Here is a 21,710-nt window from a genome sequence, read left to right as displayed (position 1 = left end):
GGGAGGAAGAGGCTATATGGGCTGAACCGTAGTATTTATGAGGAGGGAATCTGGCCGGAAGACTTTTTGAGATCAGTTTTAGTTCCTATTCCGAAAAAGGTAAAGGCCACGTCATGTGAGGACTATAGGACAATTAGTTTGATATCCCACGCAGTTAAAGTTGTTCTCAGGATCATAAACAAAAGGATAGAGAGTAAGGCAAATGATTACTTAGGGGATGATCAGTTTGGGTTTAGGAAGGGGATAGGTACGCGTGATGCCATTGCAGTAATGAGATTATTAATCGAGAGGAATATAGAACACAACCAGGAGGTATTTGCCTGTTTCGTAGATTTCGAAAAAGCGTTTGATAGAGTGAATTGGGAAAAAATAATGAGTATATTGCAGAAAATAGGAATAGATTGGAGGGAAAGGAGGCTAATCCGCAACCTGTACATGTCTCAGACTGCTCAGGTGCGGGTGGGAAACGGGGAGTCAGGATGGGCAGTGTTAGGAAGAGGTGTAATGCAGGGTTGCCCACTATCACCGTTGCTGTTCAACCTGTATGCAGAGGAAATGATCAAAGAGGCATGGGAAGAACTCGAGGTAGGAATGAAAGTGGGCGGGGAATTCGTAAAATCAGTTAGGTTTGCTGATGACCAAGCTTTAGTTTGTCAGTCAGCCAAGGGGCTGCAAGCATTGCTGAGTGAATTGGAAATTCAGTGCGACAGGTATGGGATGAGAATAAATATTAATAAAACAAAGGTTATGCGTTTTCTAGAAAGAAAAAGGTCAAGCTTAACATTAAAAAAGGAGGGCAAAAACTAGAGCAGGTAGAACAGATTACGTATCTCGGAAGTGTTTTTGACCAACACGGTCAAAGTAGTAGGGACGTACGGAGTAGAATTGCGCTAGGCAAAGAGGCTTTCACAAGGAGGAGGGAGCTGATGACAGGGACTTTGAGTAAGGATGTTAAGAAAAGACTCGTAAAAACTTTGATATGGAGCGTAGCTATGTACGGGGCGGAAACGTGGTCATTGAAGCAGGAGGATAGACGTAGATTGGAGGCTTTTGAAATGTGGGTGTGGAGAAGAATGGAGAAGGTGAAATGGACAGAGAAGAAAACAAATGAGGAAGTACTTGGTATGGTGGGCGAAGAGAGGGGTTTGTTGGGAGCAATCCTATGGAGGCAGGAAAAGTGGATGAAGGGGGTGTTGACTGGCAGTGGGTTGTTGAAGACTGTGATAGAGGGTAGAATGTTGGGCAAAAGAGGAAAGGGAAGGAACAGGATAGGGATGTTGGACGGGACGAAGGGAGTAAGAAAGTACTCAGAGATGAAGAGGGACCTGATATAGAGTAGGATGATGGATTTTGTGTTTTGTTAGGAGTAATAAAATATTTGTTTGGTAGTTGTGTCCATCCAAAAACCTACCTTAACCGGTAGATTACCATAAAAAAAACATCCACGTAAAAACTTAAAATACAATTCAGGAGCTTATTATGGAAATCTTCAGTGCCGTCTGAGACAGAACCATGAGTATTTCGAAGAAACCATGAACTCATTAATACATTGGTGAAATATTTTATAGCGTTTCATCCAAATGATTATAAGCGCTTTTAAAAGTAGGAATGCAAAAATCTTTATGACAGAAATGGCGACGGCCGGTAAACTTAATCAACTACCCTTTTTTCCAATAATGCACTTACTTATCATCGGATTTTTTTAATTGTATGAGAATGATAATCGCAAAAAAATTAAATTAAATGAAGCACATTTCTCTCAAAAAGTTATAACGGCATTATTTCCTTTTATGTGAAAAAATTTGCATCAAGCAAGGTAAAAAAAATAGAAATTACTCATTTTCAAGCTCAAAAACATATGGAGAACTATTTAATTTTTTCATTTTTATGATAATAAGGCCTGATATAAAAGAACTTCCGGAAAAGTTATTTTCATTTTTTTGTTTTGACACCTTAAACCAAATACATTCTTTTAAGTGACAAAATATCACCATAGGATATACAGGTATACATTTTGTAATACTCATGAATCCAAAATATTTTCCGTCCAAATTTAAAAATTCTCCTAATTATTTCGGGTCAGTGTACTACTTGATGGTATCTGCATCTAATATTAGAGTCATACCACAACTACCTTTGCTGTAATGTTGCCATTTTCGGGCCATGCGAACTAATCTGAGCTATGAAACTGTTGCGCTCGATGATCCGAGCGAGCCCGATGAACGGTGGGGAGTAATCCTATTCCCACCTCGTGATCCTCCTCCCCTTTGTGGAACAGATGCCGTCTCGAGCGCAACACGGAAGTGATTCCAAAGGAAGTGCACAAAAGCGAAAGGGGGAAAGAGCCGTGTCACCCACAACTTAACGAACCCCCACGTCTCCCAAATTTCACTGACGTATATGCCTTCCGGATTCCCCCTTCAACCGTATTAAAACGTCTCCGTGTGAATTCAACGCAGCCTAGCCGACCTATTGGACCGGCACGCGCCCTCTGGGTGGGTGGCGTACCTTCTGCCGGCACTAAAACCGAATCGCCACGTGCTCCCAGGCGCATTACCTTCTCAACCCAACCCAACCGCTCCCTCCACCCTCCACGACGCGCAATTGCACCAAGATTTCTCGACGAAATAGGGATCAGAACGTAAGAGTGGACCCTATCCCCGTAAATACGTCCGTGAATTCGCAGTCGGGAAGAGAGGGAGAGGGACTCGAGGGTGCTTGCGACGGCGGTGTATGTCATGCGCCATACACGTGAACAGAGACTTGGAACTTATTCGTATACCTTAATGCTATTCGAAGGATGGACGACTATGAAGTGAGCTTTGGATATTGAATTGAGGGATGGAAAAAGGAAGAGGAATGATGCTTCTTATACGAGTAATGATACGAGTAGCAGAGAAGTTGGAACGGAGAGGAAATTACAAGTATCGTACAGGAAGCGTAGATGACCTAGAAATTGGAAGTGCGAATGCAACTGCAGGAATCTTTTACTGATTGAAATATTTGAGAAGACACTGAAACTCAAATTTCTCCTAGCAACTGATGGAACCCATGCAAAAATAATAGACATGGTTGTACCAAATACGGTAAACCTACGCTACGAACGTACACATAACCCACGCTGAAGTTATAATAGAATGCCGCTTCCAATACTGAGTTTTGCGATATCCTTTCGCGGTGCATATTCTTTTCCCTTAGACTTGCCTAATCCGAATAAATAGCGCTTCACGAGTAAAAGTGTGAGTAGATGTCAGTAAAACTCCCAAATAGAGCCTGGGGGATATTTAGCAATCCAGTTATTTATATCCACGCGATTTCGCCCAACGATCCACGTGATTTCGTCCTGCGTTGGAGGGATGGCGATCACGTACGAAGAGGGGAAAACAAACAATAACGTCAGCGGCACAATTCTTACTATCGTTATAGATATAATTCATGCAATTCCGATCGCATGGGGAATGGCAACCAATTTCAAAGTTCTTCAAAGCCTGTTGAGAAAAGTTAACTTTTCTGAAGTATAGGATATCCAAAATCTAAAATTCTAAAAGTTGCCATGGATTAATTTGTTGTGTTTATACTTCTGCGCGGTTTATGATGACGCTTTATTCTGTTTTCGGGGGTTCCACAGAGTCTTTTCATATTTAGGACCTCCTCAAGTCATGACGACGCGGTGAAATCCACGAAAACACGAAAATATATTATGCGTTGATTATTTGAGATATTCTCATTCATATTCGAACTACCATAACAATTTCCGATAAAAATAAACTTTATCCAAAAATTCCTCAAGGATAATCATAAGAGGGAGGTGTAGCAGTTGCAAAGCTCTGCATCTGCAACCTGCAAAGATAATGGAACGAAAAATACTTCCACCTGAATTAACTACACTCAGGGATGAGAAAGTTCCAAATATGGTAAAATATTACTCTACGGTCCCTATATTTATTGCAAATCTTCTGTTCGTGGTTTTCTTTAATGGTTATGCACCACACAAGTATCGTCAAAATGTCTTCGGTAGGAGAACAACCGCTAACGATAGAAGACGAAGTTGATATTTGGTAGTGAACAGGGTTAGTCATTAATAAAATATCATACTACATATCCTATACTCATTTCTGAAATAATTAAAGGCAATACGTTTTAATGATGTTTGTTCACGAAAATACAACACAGAATAGACAAGACTAATGTACGAGGGCTGACCAGCAAGTAGCATACGTTTCGGCCTATCATGGCAGTGGGTAGGGCTAGAAACACTATCTTTGGGTCTAAACATCCCTTCAAACCGAAAGAATTAAAGTTATTTTTAAATCATAGACTGAAAACGTTATATCGTATGATAAATTTTTACAAAAAATGCATTGTAAGAGCGTACAGCGAATGAAGTTCACTAATATTGCCCTGTTTATGGATTATGTATTACATTTATTTTTCAGTCGAGAGCCTCATCACAATAAATGAGGATTTTTCTCAAATTTTATATGAACGAGGCGTGAAGTGGGTAGAAGAGGAAAACTGAAAGGTGTTATGAATATTACGAAGACTTGGTGAGTTAAACTCCCTCTCAAATACAAGTACACCATGATCTTTTTTTACCCTTGACAATTCAAAATATCATAATTGAATTACTATACATGAAGCTGTCCCGAAAGTAACTTAAGGTTTGGCCTAGCGTGACGATGGGTAGGACCAGGTACATCTTAGTATCTATGCCCTCCTAAACTCAGTACAAATTCTGCTATCGTAGTATGCAGACTGGGTTATTTGTGGACTTTGCTCTCTGCGAAATGTTAAAATGTGCGCTGAAGTAGAAAATTACGCGAGATCTGTGATTAGGTTTTTACTGGCAAAAAACCACAAGCTAATTGAAATTCATAGGCAAATTTTTTAAATTTACGCTGACGGAATAATGAATGGAGGCGAAGTGAGGTAGTGGTGCATTCGGTTTAAAAATGCCCGCACTAATGTTCACGACGAGGACCGCAGTGGTCGGCCCAGACTTTTGACAGATGTACTGACCATGAAAATCAACGAAAACATCCGAAAAATCGCCAATTTACGATTACGGATCTCTCACTAGAGGTGGCTTGCAAGACAGCACTTTGACAGTGACGTAGAATTGCATATTGGTGTACAGAAATGGTGAAAATTTAAGGCAGCATATTTCTTCATTGACGGAATTGAAAAGCTTGTTTATCATCATTATTAATGTCTCACTTTTAATAGCGCCTATGTAAAAAAGTAGTTTAAGAATGTGCCTTTCAAATGTATACAATAACTCATTGTCTTTTCGCTAGGATCATATTTCATTTCAAAAGGTATGTTACATTCTGGACAGCTATCGCTGACAACTTGCTGGATTCCTAGATTTTAGTTCTAGTTTTTGCTCTCCGATTTAAAGTTTTTCTAGTCTTTCTCTTATGAAAAACCGTATAATCTTTGTTTTATTTGCGTTTATTCTCATCTCATACCTAGCGCACTGTCTTTCCAATGCAGTCAGCACAGTTAACAAAGTTAGCACAGCCCTAAAACATTTGTTTCCAGTGTCATCTCTTGCTTTATATTCTTTATTTTTCCTGTCCTCAACATTGTGCAAACATTTCAAGTTTTTATTCTAACTAATTCGGTCTTTTCCTGCTCCTTTAGCGCTGCGACTGTCGTTTTAGCTTTGTAAGGGTTTCACGAGATGAGGACCGCGGAAGTCTTATATCCCTCGCTGCCGGGCAAAACATACGGTGGATTGGGCCAAGTCCCGTGGCTACAAGGACTCATTTTCATTAAGGACTCATGTCCATTTTATTTATCTTGGGATATATAATTGAGGTGGTTTCCCGCTGCCTTCCTCAATAGGGTTTTTAATGTGCCAAGATCACTCAGTGGCCACCCCACTGGGGTCAGAGACTAATTCTGCCGCCTCACTGAGGAACAGATGCTGTGCGGACTACCTTTAATCCGGCTCCTCCCGTTCGATCTATCTAACACGGGTGGCCCTAGCAGGAGCAAAAATCATTGCTCCTTCCATCACATCTCTATGGATAATCAGAACGCATAAGCCCTTCCACCCCGTCAAAGTTGTAGTCCATCGGAAGGGGCCGTTAGGCGACAATCTTTGAAAAGAAGAGGAAGAAGCCGGTGAAGTCTATATTCGTGTCAGTGTCTTTCGCTTGTCACATTGTGGTCATCGATTTTTGTTGAGAGAAAAATATCCCCCTAAGTTTCTCTGACCCTCTTACTATCGTCTGATTACCTGATATAGGTAGGGGCTCCGATTATTCCCTTGATATTGCAAATAAATCACACTACTGATATCTTTGTGAGCTTTAAGGAATTCTAAGGGTTCATGTCTCAGGCTACTCAAACCCTAGACTTTGATATTACAGAATCACTTGATTTTCTATCGCAGCATATTCATTCGTATCATATTATGAACCGGGGAAACTTTCTTCTCATTGCTCTAAAATTCTTTTTTTATAAATCAAGATGTTGAAGTAGTCAATAACACTAGAAATTTATTTTTTCAACTAATATGTATAAACGTAGGCAACAAACCGCGCGAAAGGATTCACCTTGAAATACAAAATAAGAGTTATGCTATTCTTTAGCCCTATGTAACCAATTTTCATCAATATTAAGCATATATTATTTTAATTTGAAGCACTTCTGTGATCTGATCCATATTGGGCGGCTATTTTTTAACCAAGTTTTGCGTAGGGAAAATTCATATGAAATTGAAATTAAGCATGATAATACTCCCATAACATTTAAGATATCTATGCCAAATTCGCAAAAATAAATACAAATCATAGCACGGCTATTACTGAATTGAAATAGAAGATTCTTATTATTCAATGTATTTTGAATGAAAAATGTTTGAAAGGAGTAATAAATTATTATTTGAATAACAACGTGAGAATAGTTATTGCAAATTTTAACGAAAATTATTCAATATTTTGTTGTCATCACGTCACACAAGACGAACAATTATCTTCTATTCTAACGGGTGTCTTATATTTTCTGACTAATAACGTATTCCAGGTAATGAGGCCGAGGAAAGAAATGTATAAAGGTGATTTCATTCGTTATAACGATTGCGATTCTATTATTATGCACTAATTCATATTGCAGGGCGCGCGAGCTTAGTCGAAGGAAATAATATGGCCATGGGAGTGGAAATCTGAATGAGAAGGACTGACTGAAAGTTTGCCAGACGATGTGACGATGGGATCGATTTTGATGAAGGGGTACACGAGGAATGAATCAGGGGAAGTGAACGGAAAATTGGGATGAGAAATTTCCAAAGGGAGTGAATCAGCAAATTAAAAGGGAGGGAGAATATAATGACTGCATCGAGAGCTCGGCTTTTGACATACGTAGCTGGAGAGTTGGAAAATAGGAATTCATTAGTCAATCACTATCATTAGAGGTCCATTCTATGGATACCTCTGAGACCTGTAAATTGGAGAAGGATATTTCATTTAAACTGCTAATAATGAAAACCTTATTTTCTTTTACAGACGGCCAACGCTTGACAGCTCTCAAATGATGGAAACAAGATACATAACTTATTTGGCACATAAGTAACAAAATGTGGGAGAAACGTCTCATTTTTTGTGATGAATTGTAAGCATAATTACTGAAAAAGACTGGACCACCGAAAATATTTACTGTCTCATATTAAGGCAATATCCCTTATCTTTCCTACCCATAGGTTGCACGGCATGCACGCTCAAAAAGACAACATAAAACTTCAAACAAAAGGGGTGTCATAGAGATTGAGTTCAGCTGGAGAATATGACATAGAATTATTCTCCTCAAATATTTTATTTGGGAGTTAGTTTTGGAACATCTACGTGAGGGAGAAAGAAGCCAAATCGGTTAAGTGCATTTAGAGAAATTTAGGTGACAGATCGCGTGAAGCAAAAGGCATTGGGCAACTTTGCCGCGAGAATGATGAGACTAACAGAAAATACACCGGGTAGAAGAATCCTCGAAACACCCGTGAAACTACTGCAGCGATGTGAAGAAAATTCACGGTTTTCGCATTTGGCGACGGAATCAATTTTAAAGAATACGTAACCGCTCTTAACTGCGGGTGATTTCAATGCGTGCATTAAACTACTCTCAGTAATACTTTATAAGTAGCAAACGAAGGAAATTAAAGAATCATTTGTCAATAAATAAATAAAAAATTGAAATTCTAGTAAATTGTATTAACACCTGAAAATAAGAACTTTTGGAACAGTAAAAATTGAATAGGCATGCTTTTTCCATAGCAACTATTAAATACGACCATGCCCTTCACAGCATGGGGACTTTAACGCCTTCAAAACAAATCCAAATCCTGAATCATGACTGGAATGGGGCGAATAAATAAAAAATATATCGAGGTAACTTTAAAAATTAAGCATAAATTATGAGAAAGAACGGAGGACTGTTAAATCGTAGCTGAATATTTCGAAACATTAAAAATAGCAACAGATAGAGCGAAACACTTTCAAACATGGCATGAGGAAGGGTCACAATACGGTTTATGCTTGCAGTCTTCATAAAAAATTGTGCACCTCAATTAAACAGGTATTCTCGTATCACTTCAGTGCACTTTACTGTTTCTGCTTTCAATATTTCTGACACTTTTTATTAAGCCAGCACTTTTTCTATCAAAAACAATATTCCCCATTTTGCTTATCATATCCAGTAACCTGCCCACGAGGAGTCCACCTTCAAAGCTATTCGTCAATATACGAGTTATTTGAAAAATATTGGTATTCATAGCAGATATTTTAAAACCTCACTCAAAACATCATTTTTGTTGCAATATTTACAGTGTCACTAGATAACTACGCACAGCGTAGCATGAAAAACCTACTTCTCATTTGTTCATTAAAATATTATTCGTACGTGGAACCAATATCTAATTCCTCAAAAAATTAACCCTTGCATAAAATTATTTTGAACCGACTAATACTAATATTATTACAGGTAATCTACCGGTTAAGATAGGTTTTGGATGGACACAATTACCAAATAATTCTCTTGTCTCTCTAAGCAAAACACAACCCAAAATCCTACTCTACAACAAGTACCTCTTCAACTCCGTATACTTCGTTCCCCCTTTCATTCCGCCCAAAACCTTAGAAATATTATCTTCACTCCACACTACCATCCCAATACATTCCCGGGACTCTACGTCCATTTTTTTGGTAAGGAACCGATATACTTTTATTTCACCCCTGCATTAAGAATTTCATTATTTCCCACATGTCCTGAGGGTAGGTTAATGCCAATGTCTAATCCTTATCGCATAACTTTCCACTAATGTACTATATGCTTATAAAGCAACGCAAACATTTTTAGGTGCTCATTTTATAATGCAATTCCTCTAATCAAACCTCTGTGTATGAGGTGGAATATAAGTCGATCCGAGGACGACACCGAGGCCTAAATTATCATTTCCTATTAATGTGAGCATGTTTTGCTCCCGGTAACAAGAAGCTAAGCGAGAGAGTGATAGGGAGCAGAAGGAGGAGAGGCGCGGACGATGGACACAGGGTTTCATTTCCACCCGCCATCAACCCACCCTCCCCGACAACCTCGGATCTTTCCTATCGATCATTCCGAACTTCCCTCGTATTTTTTCCTGCCCGACTCTTTTGATTCCCGACATTTTCACCCTCCATTTCACAACCCCTGCCCTCTCCTTTTCCTCGCCCAATACCACCCCCTTCCCTGCCACTCACGTATGTCTCCCTACACATCCATGGCCGGTCACTCTTTTCCTCGCTCTCTGACCGCGGAAGACTCCGATTCCCCGCCATCGACTCCTCACCCCCTCACCATTCCACTCGCTGCGCACATCCCCCAAATGGACGCGACTTACTTCCCTGCCAATCTCCCCCATGCTCTCCTGCCATACTCCATCCCCTTCTCATTCCCAGGTCCGATTTTTCGCCCCTGCTAGTCCCCCGGTATTCCTCGCCGTCCTAATGCCATCGCCGGCCCTTGTTACCCCCCCCAACTCTTGCTCTCTCCCTCCACCCTGTGGAAGCGAGTCAGGTGTCACTGTAATGGCTGACCTCTGTATCTCTGGCATATCGGCCTGGAATAAGTACACCTCGATACCTTCACTCATTACTTCTTAAAATTTTGCTTCCATGACTTAGTAATAGAACTGGTCCACCCGAATGTCTAGCCCACCATTTTCAAAATGTTTAAAATATAGGCTCTTTACTTTTACGAAAACTGAAGACATATTTGGTTGACGTTTCATATTACTTGGTGTTGTTATTATTCAAATGCTCGTAGTCTAATGCATGTCAAATTTAACTAATGGTAACCTCACTAACGGCCTTCCTTTGAAGTTTTCCAATCCAGGAGGTTTCCTCTCTTTTTTTATTTGCGTATCTTTTGAATGTAAAATTTCGGGAGCAATAAACCCAATAATTTTTATTGATAATTGCTTCTCCTGAATCTTTCTCGGCACATCATTGAAGGCCCCGTTGAGGAAAAAAATCTGAAGGTTTTTTTCCATAAATTGAAGGCAATTCATTTTTTCTAGATAAAAATATTGAGGCCGCTGCCAAACGCTTATGGTATCAAGTATATCACTGCAACACGAAAACTTCCGGTTGCGGATATTAAATATTTCCTTTATTAGCACTAATATTTCAGCGAGAGGGGTACGTTCTCTAATATGAGCATGTTGAGAAGGGATGGGAATCTATTAAATATTTGAATATTTCGAATAAAATGTTTGCTGGTTAGTGGTTTGAGGAGAAGTGGACCGTAAATGTTTATAAATTTGGTCAAGGAGATGCCTAAGACGAAAACATTTTGGAGCCTCAGGATCAAAAATCATGCCTTTATTTTTTTGTATTAATATTTCAGAGGCAAAGAACTGACGAAGGTTAGAAGCTTATATGGAAGAAATTCGTTAAACATTTTATATGATATAATATCAGCCTTCTCTTGGCGGTACCTACTCACAAAGGAAACAAAGTGGCGAGTAAACATGCATGTTTAAGAACGGTTTTGATTAAAATAGCATCAACATATTAAGCAGATATGTATTGCCGCAGGAGTTACATGGATGTCCTATTATCTATGTACTTTCACAAATTTTTCTCTTTGATAGTTTTCCACTTGTGCTTCACTTTTTTGCTACGAGTGTGCGTCAGTACTGCAAATTGCAACTCCCATAATACCATAAAAAATCAATCAAATTCCAAGAACATCGTCCTAAGATTCTATAATATTAATGAGGAGACTTACAGCAGCAACAAAAATTCGTTAAACTGTTTCATGCCATAATAAACAGTAATGCCACCTATGAAAGACGTCCTTAATAATTTTCAACTATAGCTTCCATACGCTTAAATATTCTCTTCAGACCGAACGCCAAATTATTATTCGAATAAACTCACAGCCGGTGCTCGTAAAATGTTGTATGGAATTTTTTTGTTTGAAGTTTCACATATTACAAATATATGGCAGTTGAAAAGTCACCCATTATACACATTCATATGTGCCTTTGAAGCTTCACACTTACTGAATTACAAAAAAAGAATCTCAGACCCGAATCCTTAATCCAATTTCAAAGAGTAATAACGTATTTATACTTCAAAGTATTCGAATTAGTGGATCTCATATTTCATCCTTTTCATGCAAGAAATGCCCTTAATTCAACACACATTTTTAAAAACATTACAAGAAGTTTAATAAAATACGTATAATGAAGTTTAAATCAATGACATTACATATTTTTAGTAATCAACATTTTGATTCCAACCCCGCAGATCAGCAGACCATTCGCCATCGTTTAACCGAGCGGCGATTCCTCGCTCCGAACGCAGTTTCTAGAATTACAGAAAGATTCATATTCCAAAGTATGCCTCAAAATCACGAGCCACGCCTTAAACGCGAGAATTAAAATATAAGGGATAGAAGTTGATCGAAATGGCCCTTAGGGTCGAAGTCGACACATAAATTTTTAAAAAGTTAAAGAAGGATACTTAAACTTTCTCACTCCAACTCCTTCCCATCCGTCACGCAGACAACCATTAAGACCTCTTCCTTTTCCCTCGGACCCTCTCGCAAACCTCCCGCCCCCCCCCCTCCCGCCCCCCCCCCTCCACCACCCACCCCTTCGCTCTCCCGTCTATTCCCCCCCCCTCAAACCCCAAACCCCTCACCCCCGCTTACTCTTTCGGCTCGATCATCGCTTCAGCTTCTCCCTCTCCTTCTCCCAGTCCGCAACCTCCCCTCCGTCCTGACGCCCCCTCCTCTCCGCACCCACACGCCACACCTCCCACCCCACCACTCAGGAAACCCTCCCTACCTCTTTTTTCACATCCCATGACATTTTCCATCTCCCTCCCGTCCCACCCCCTCCTTCACATCACATCCCGAAAACCTCCCCTCCTCCTCCTTCCCTTCATTCGCCCATCCCCCATCCACCGACACCGCCGCGCGCCGCTTTTTTGTTTGCGTGAACAATCGCCCGCTAAAAAGCTTTGTGACGTCTCATGAGTTGATGAAATCCGCCGCCTATGGCTTTTGCCGCTTGCTTGCCGCGCTCGCATCCGCGCTTCCTCCTCCCCCCCTCCACTTCTCCTCCTCCTCTACCTCTCCTGCACCATCTCTCTCCCCACCCCACCGACATGACTCGGTCTAACATCACCACCCACCCCCTATCACTCTCTCTCTGTCTTTCTCTATCTCTCTGTTTCGTACCACCCGCTCCCAAAACGCCGAACCGTCCCACCTCACCCTTCTCTCTCCTCCCAAACCTCCCCCCAGGGGGATGGAAAGAGGTAGATGGGGTATTTTGTGTGAGGGGTGGGAAGGAGGCTTTCCCAGTGACGGCGGAATGAGTGATGCGTGCTTTTCCCTCCTGGAGGCGCTCGCTGCCGCGGGATCCCACCGCGGAGGAAGGGAAGAGACTTCCGGGCCCCGTTCGTGACGGAGGTTCACGCCGCTCCCACTTTTTTTTTCTTTCCTCTCCCACCATCCGCAGCCCCCTACTTCCCCTCGCCCAATGTGCATTAACATAAAATGTATACTTTCCCGTTTGTCCACATCAACCCCACCCCCTCCTTACCGAGGCTCTCTCGCTAATTCCGTTGATTCATTCGGCAGAAGGTGAGTGTTATCAATTCCCGATAGGTCTCTCTGGCGGATTTAATGCGAATTCGATTCGTGACCATGATGCGGGTAGAAATAAATACTCGGGGTTTAAACCAAATTTCCGTTTTATCACTGCCTTCTTCAACATTCGATATCCCCTGCCATTTTTATTCATTTAAATGGTTCATTCTCCCTTTTCTTTTACGTCGCTTATCTAACTTCCTCCTACCTACCATTCAATATTTCTCCACACAAAATAATCTTCAGCAATCTCCCGAGGAAGGCAATGGCTGAATGCATAACTTCGCGTTTCCAAACCAAATGTGTAATTCAACTTCAATTTAACTTTCGTCTCCGCTTTGTAATCGTTAGCATTCTCCAACGTCACCCACTTGTAGATTTTTGAAGCAATTTAATCTCTAAGATTCACATGCATTTATTCCTAAACGTTGTGAACCAAGAGCTGATTAACTTTTTGCGACTTATTAATATTGTTGTACAGAATATGCATGGATTGACGGTTTTTGAGAAGTGATTGTGGACACGATGGGAGAAAGCTAAATTAACGTTAAAAAAAAACAAAATAATAAATTACCGTCATGGTGGAGCAAGAAGAAAGATTGTTGTCAAGACAAATGAAGAAACAAGGCAAACAGGTGGAACAGAGAGGGAGAGGCATTGTAATGTGGATGACTGACCACTGGGGGAATGTTGGGTAAGCGAAGCAGAAAGAGGAAAAGGATAGGTATGTCAAACCGAATGAAAGTAGATGGAAAGTATGTGCATGAAATAAAAAAGCATTTCATAGCATTGCTTGATTTTAGGATATTTATTCTTGTGTTGGACGGAGTTTCAAGTGCAGCTGTCTTTTGCCTCTAAGTTTGTCTCAAACCATCACTGGCAGGTGGACTCAGGAGAAAATAGGCATTTTTGGGTGTTCCGATTTTCGATAATATTTTCCAGTGTCAAGTACATTGCTCTATTAGTTCCCCGCCTCAGTTTATTATTGCGGAACCAGGTGGCGGCGGGGTTACGTCCCCGTTTGCCAACCCAGAGGTCGCGGGTTTGATTCCCGCCTAGGTGATTTTTCCTCCACCTAGGGCTTGGGTGTATGTAATTTTCAAATTGTTATATCAAAGTTCAAAGTCCGATGCAATTGTTTAAGTGCTGTTTTCGGACTAATTCAAAATAAATAAATTTTAATTCGTGAAGAAGTCCTTGAAGAGCGTGTTTGGGTTATCACATCCGCGGCCCATTCGACGACGATGGTCGATGATGAACGCCGAAGATGAATCAGAGTATTGCTTTTTTTCCCTGGAGGGAAGTGCAAGGTGGAGGAGGGCAGGGGGGGATCATTTCGAGGGGTCCGAACGCGTGCGTGCCCCGTACTGGGCAGGTGATAGCTGCCCCGACGATGAGTCGCCGAGAGGAAGAGCCGCTGCTTCCAACACCGGTCCCGATCCTTCCGCTACCCCGAGGGCGACAGAGAGGGCAGCTGATCCGTCGTTGCTGATGATACCGCCGTCATGACTAACAAGGGGCGCTCCACTCACTCCCCTGGTCGTTTCGGCCAACCACACCCCCGCGCTAACAACCTGAGTTCAGAGCCCTCACTTTCCCTAATGTTTTATTTACACCCAGACAGCACACCATCAGCCGTCATAACAATATCTGAACTAAATAAATGGGCTCAAAGATATCTAAGATACGTATCAGCCGTGACAAAAGATGGAAAAAAGAAATCGTTGCCTTATATATTTGCATGTTGTTTTGTCTCGCGGGTAAATCACCATGAGGAGTCACTGAGCTAGTATTCACGAAAGTAGGTAAGGACGGAGTTGGACACCCTAACTAGCGGGAGCTAGCGAAGTGCGAAATTCTTATTAAGGTCCCCCTCTTCCTGGTGTATCGGCTTTCATATGGGTAGCCAGCACACTAGTAATAATTACACCCATATAAAATCATTTAATAAAAAAAATCCAAATTCAGGAGAAAAATTTATTACACAAGTGATCATTATCTGAAAAAAAATCACAGTTAACAACCAGGAGGCTATAGAAAAAGTGAAAAAAATAGCTAAAATAATGAAACATAGTCGAGGGATTAAATATAAATCCTCTCGTGCATTTCAGTGTTTTAAAGGGTAATAGCTGGAAGAGAACACGATTTCCTTTTGGACAGTTTAATTCTTATTAAAATACGCCCTAATTTAAACAAATAAGTAGTTCTCTTCGTACGGAGGAAGATCTTAATATTTCAACATATTTTTAACATTCATGAACAAAGGGTAAATTTGAATCATTCTGCCATGAAACTACAGTCAGGGCTTGTAAATGGTACATGATCATCTGTTCTTATTTACGACAGTGATATACTTAACATGTCCTTTCACTTTGAAATAATTCGCACTAACCAAACGCATAGTTTTGTGATATAGAGATGCCATTGTGTAGGATCACAGATAAATTTCTATTTGATTAATTCTCTGATTAATTACATCACGAGAATTTGAGCTATTTCGCAAAAGGCTTTGATATAGAAACTGAAAATAATGAAGACTTCTACATTCGCAAAACATATGAAAGTAATATGAGCGGAATTAAATAGCTTTAACTCCATATTTTATTTCATTTACACGGATATATTAAATTGAAATCTTAGTTAACATTTTAATTTATTGCATTGTTTCAGTCATGCCAATTAGCTTTCTGCGTCGATTATATAATTCAAATCACGCACTGTGACACACTAGGGGAGTCGGGAGTAGTGTTTATCGACTGCCTTAGGAACCTGCTCGTAAAGAAAAAGAAATATAGTAGTCATTCCTCGTGAGTTTCACGATCGTGAGGGAAACACTAGTGATTTACAACGCGTTCCGTTCTACTGACTCCTTTGTCTGACTTCTCTTATCGCCGATGGATTTTCAACACCCCTTTAGGAATTTCCTAGATGAGGTTATGGAGATTTCATAAGCGTAGGCAAGACATAAGATGATGAAGTGTAAAATATTTCAGGGCGCAGGTTTGCACACTCACAAACGAATTCTCGATTAAATCATATGATATCGATTCATAATATCAGATATTTTACTGTATGAGACATCATTTTTTCATCAGTTAATGATCATCGAAATAATTCTTTGAATTTGTACTGGTGGACATAGACTCATGCAACACGCGTCCAATGCGTTCTGATTAATTTTATAAACTAATTTTTAAGATTTTAAAACATATTCCGTCACAATCATTTAGACGAACAGCTATAAATTTGAAATTTTGCAAATGTTTGCGCCACATTTCAAACGGGAAAGCATTCACCAGGATGAATGCGCTACAGTGAAGGAACACACGAAGTCGTTTATTAAGGCGACCCTCGCCTTTAAACTATCTCTTGGCTCCTCCTAAGCACACGCCCCGAGTAATTGCTACCCTCTTCGCCTCCTAAGGCTCCTTTTCATTACTCCACAGGTTTTATACGACTGCCTAGCGCTCAAATTGATGAATAATTGGCCCGTGAGGTGAGGGGGGAAGTGGGGAATCAGCTAAATTTAGCTTAACCTGCGAAGTTTGAATTGCCTCGGTCATCGTTGACCCCGGACGTTGGATGCGGTTGGACCCTCATTAGCCGGCCTTGGTTTGACCTCCGGTAATAGAACAGTTCGGGTAAATTGAAATGGGGTACTAAATAGAGAAAGCATCTCGTGCAACTTAATTCTATCACTTAATTTTGGTCCTGGGTTGTGCATGTTGTGTGTTTTTGTGTGCGGCTGGTAGTACGGCAACACTAAATAATACTAATACTAAAATAATACTAATAATAATAATACTAATACTACACACTAACTTTAATCAAGTAAATAAACCAGATGGATACTTTTGACAAATTAAATGTCTGCGACTTCCGTTATTAGCATCAAGGATTGAAAAATATGAAGACACGACTAAGTTTAGCAAAATTGAGAAGCGTATGGGACAATATTTTACCCTAATGATACACCACATGTTCTTAGAAAGGCGATCAATCAGTTTTCGTACATAGTGATGTGCATCTATACGTGTGTGTATGTATATATATATATATATATATATATATATATATATATACAGAAACATATATAAGGAAAAGGGATAGGAACACGTATAAAGGACGAACACAATAGAGGTGGGGAAGGCGGAATCGAACGGATCACAAGAGTAAAAATATCTCCTCAACCGGGACTCGAACACCGGATCTTTCCACTTGCCGGGCGGATGCTCTTAACCACTTGAGCTATCGAGGATATGTAATTTACCCTGAGATCCGTGGGTCTTATATGTCGCCAAGCGCCCCGATTCTTTAGCCAAGAGATGGCGTCAGGGGGCTGTTTCACCCACCAAAGGAGAAATAGACAACACACAAGAGGAAAGGCCAGTGGTTAGAATTCATACAACATCATACAGGAAAAGAACAGTGCGTTTCGTGGCACGCATAGCCAGAAGAAAGAGATGAGCCACATTGGCCAAATACACATTCAAACACGAAATCCCGCCAAACGGCGAATAAATACTCATATATACAGAAACATATATAAGGAAAAGGGATAGGAACACGTATAAAGGACGAACACAATAGAGGTGGGGAAGGCGGAATCGAACGGATCACAAGAGTAAAAATATCTCCTCAACCGGGACTCGAACACCGGATCTTTCCACTTGCCGGGCGGATGCTCTTAACCACTTGAGCTATCGAGGATATGTAATTTACCCTGAGATCCGTGGGTCTTATATGTCGCCAAGCGCCCCGATTCTTTAGCCAAGAGATGGCGTCAGGGGGCTGTTTCACCCACCAAAGGAGAAATAGACAACACACAAGAGGAAAGGCCAGTGGTTAGAATTCATACAACATCATACAGGAAAAGAACAGTGCGTTTCGTGGCACGCATAGCCAGAAGAAAGAGATGAGCCACATTGGCCAAATACACATTCAAACACGAAATCCCGCCAAACGGCGAATAAATACTCATATATACAGAAACATATATAAGGAAAAGGGATAGGAACACGTATAAAGGACGAACACAATAGAGGTGGGGAAGGCGGAATCGAACGGATCACAAGAGTAAAAATATCTCCTCAACCGGGACTCGAACACCGGATCTTTCCACTTGCCGGGCGGATGCTCTTAACCACTTGAGCTATCGAGGATATGTAATTTACCCTGAGATCCGTGGGTCTTATATGTCGCCAAGCGCCCCGATTCTTTAGCCAAGAGATGGCGTCAGGGGGCTGTTTCACCCACCAAAGGAGAAATAGACAACACACAAGAGGAAAGGCCAGTGGTTAGAATTCATACAACATCATACAGGAAAAGAACAGTGCGTTTCGTGGCACGCATAGCCAGAAGAAAGAGATGAGCCACATTGGCCAAATACACATTCAAACACGAAATCCCGCCAAACGGCGAATAAATACTCATATATACAGAAACATATATAAGGAAAAGGGATAGGAACACGTATAAAGGACGAACACAATAGAGGTGGGGAAGGCGGAATCGAACGGATCACAAGAGTAAAAATATCTCCTCAACCGGGACTCGAACACCGGATCTTTCCACTTGCCGGGCGGATGCTCTTAACCACTTGAGCTATCGAGGATATGTAATTTACCCTGAGATCCGTGGGTCTTATATGTCGCCAAGCGCCCCGATTCTTTAGCCAAGAGATGGCGTCAGGGGGCTGTTTCACCCACCAAAGGAGAAATAGACAACACACAAGAGGAAAGGCCAGTGGTTAGAATTCATACAACATCATACAGGAAAAGAACAGTGCGTTTCGTGGCACGCATAGCCAGAAGAAAGAGATGAGCCACATTGGCCAAATACACATTCAAACACGAAATCCCGCCAAACGGCGAATAAATACTCATATATACAGAAACATATATAAGGAAAAGGGATAGGAACACGTATAAAGGACGAACACAATAGAGGTGGGGAAGGCGGAATCGAACGGATCACAAGAGTAAAAATATCTCCTCAACCGGGACTCGAACACCGGATCTTTCCACTTGCCGGGCGGATGCTCTTAACCACTTGAGCTATCGAGGATATGTAATTTACCCTGAGATCCGTGGGTCTTATAAGCGCCGTGGGCGCTTGGCGACATATAAGACCCACGGATCTCAGGGTAAATTACATATCCTCGATAGCTCAAGTGGTTAAGAGCATCCGCCCGGCAAGTGGAAAGATCCGGTGTTCGAGTCCCGGTTGAGGAGATATTTTTACTCTTGTGATCCGTTCGATTCCGCCTTCCCCACCTCTATTGTGTTCGTCCTTTATACGTGTTCCTATCCCTTTTCCTTATATATGTTTCTGTATATATGAGTATTTATTCGCCGTTTGGCGGGATTTCGTGTTTGAATGTGTATTTGGCCAATGTGGCTCATCTCTTTCTTCTGGCTATGCGTGCCACGAAACGCACTGTTCTTTTCCTGTATGATGTTGTATGAATTCTAACCACTGGCCTTTCCTCTTGTGTGTTGTCTATTTCTCCTTTGGTGGGTGAAACAGCCCCCTGACGCCATCTCTTGGCTAAAGAATCGGGGCGCTTGGCGACATATAAGACCCACGGATCTCAGGGTAAATTACATATCCTCGATAGCTCAAGTGGTTAAGAGCATCCGCCCGGCAAGTGGAAAGATCCGGTGTTCGAGTCCCGGTTGAGGAGATATTTTTACTCTTGTGATCCGTTCGATTCCGCCTTCCCCACCTCTATTGTGTTCGTCCTTTATACGTGTTCCTATCCCTTTTCCTTATATATGTTTCTGTATATATGAGTATTTATTCGCCGTTTGGCGGGATTTCGTGTTTGAATGTGTATTTGGCCAATGTGGCTCATCTCTTTCTTCTGGCTATGCGTGCCACGAAACGCACTGTTCTTTTCCTGTATGATGTTGTATGAATTCTAACCACTGGCCTTTCCTCTTGTGTGTTGTCTATTTCTCCTTTGGTGGGTGAAACAGCCCCCTGACGCCATCTCTTGGCTAAAGAATCGGGGCGCTTGGCGACATATAAGACCCACGGATCTCAGGGTAAATTACATATCCTCGATAGCTCAAGTGGTTAAGAGCATCCGCCCGGCAAGTGGAAAAATCCGGTGTTCGAGTCCCGGTTGAGGAGATATTTTTACTCTTGTGATCCGTTCGATTCCGCCTTCCCCACCTCTATTGTGTTCGTCCTTTATACGTGTTCCTATCCCTTTTCCTTATATATGTTTCTGTATATATGAGTATTTATTCGCCGTTTGGCGGGATTTCGTGTTTGAATGTGTATTTGGCCAATGTGGCTCATCTCTTTCTTCTGGCTATGCGTGCCACGAAACGCACTGTTCTTTTCCTGTATGATGTTGTATGAATTCTAACCACTGGCCTTTCCTCTTGTGTGTTGTCTATTTCTCCTTTGGTGGGTGAAACAGCCCCCTGACGCCATCTCTTGGCTAAAGAATCGGGGCGCTTGGCGACATATAAGACCCACGGATCTCAGGGTAAATTACATATCCTCGATAGCTCAAGTGGTTAAGAGCATCCGCCCGGCAAGTGGAAAGATCCGGTGTTCGAGTCCCGGTTGAGGAGATATTTTTACTCTTGTGATCCGTTCGATTCCGCCTTCCCCACCTCTATTGTGTTCGTCCTTTATACGTGTTCCTATCCCTTTTCCTTATATATGTTTCTGTATATATGAGTATTTATTCGCCGTTTGGCGGGATTTCGTGTTTGAATGTATATATATATATATATATATATATATACATATACATATATACTACCTTGATCAAAAATTTCCCGGAATTTATTCAGAAAATTAAAAATACAAGTTTATTCATCTAAATCTATATTGTCCCCTTCAAAGTAATCCCCATCGACTGCAACACACTTATGCCAGCGCTTGATCCAATCCTCGAAACATTTTTTATATTCGGTTTTCGGTATGTCCATCAGTGCTTCCTGCGATTTTTCCATTACTTCCTCTCGGCTGCTAAAACGCGTTCCCCGTAATGGTTTTTTAACTCGATTGAACAGAAAGAAGTCACAGGGAGCCAAATCAGGTGAATTCGGTGGCTGTTGGATGGTATTTGTTGCATTTTTCGTCAAAAAATTACGAATAATGATAGCACTGTGCGACGGTGCGTTATCATGGTGCAAAATCCACGAGTTTTCTGCCCACATTTCTGGTCTCTTTCGGCGAATTGCTTCACGCAAACGTCTCATAACGCCCAAATAATACTCTTTGTTTACTGTCTGGCCTTCTGGCAAAAATTCATGATGCACTACACCGTTGTAATCCATGAAAACCGTCAGCATTGCCTTCTATTTTGACTGAAAACGACGTGGTTTTTTTGGTCTCGGCTCATTTGGTGAACGCCATTCACTTGCCTGATGTCTGGATTGCGTGTCGTACTCATAAACCCACGTCTCGTCTCCAGTAATGATCCTTTTGATGAATGTGGGATCGGATTCAGCCTCGCAAATCATGTCTTTTGCGACGTCAACACGGTCTCTTTTTTGCATGAAATTGAGGTCTCTTGGCACCAACTTTGCTGCTACACGACG

Source organism: Hetaerina americana, unplaced genomic scaffold (assembly GCF_022747635.1).
Source record: "Hetaerina americana unplaced genomic scaffold, ioHetAmer1.1.p SCAF_1, whole genome shotgun sequence".
NCBI lineage: Eukaryota > Metazoa > Arthropoda > Insecta > Odonata > Calopterygidae > Hetaerina > Hetaerina americana.
Note: the sequence above shows the minus strand (reverse complement) of the source record.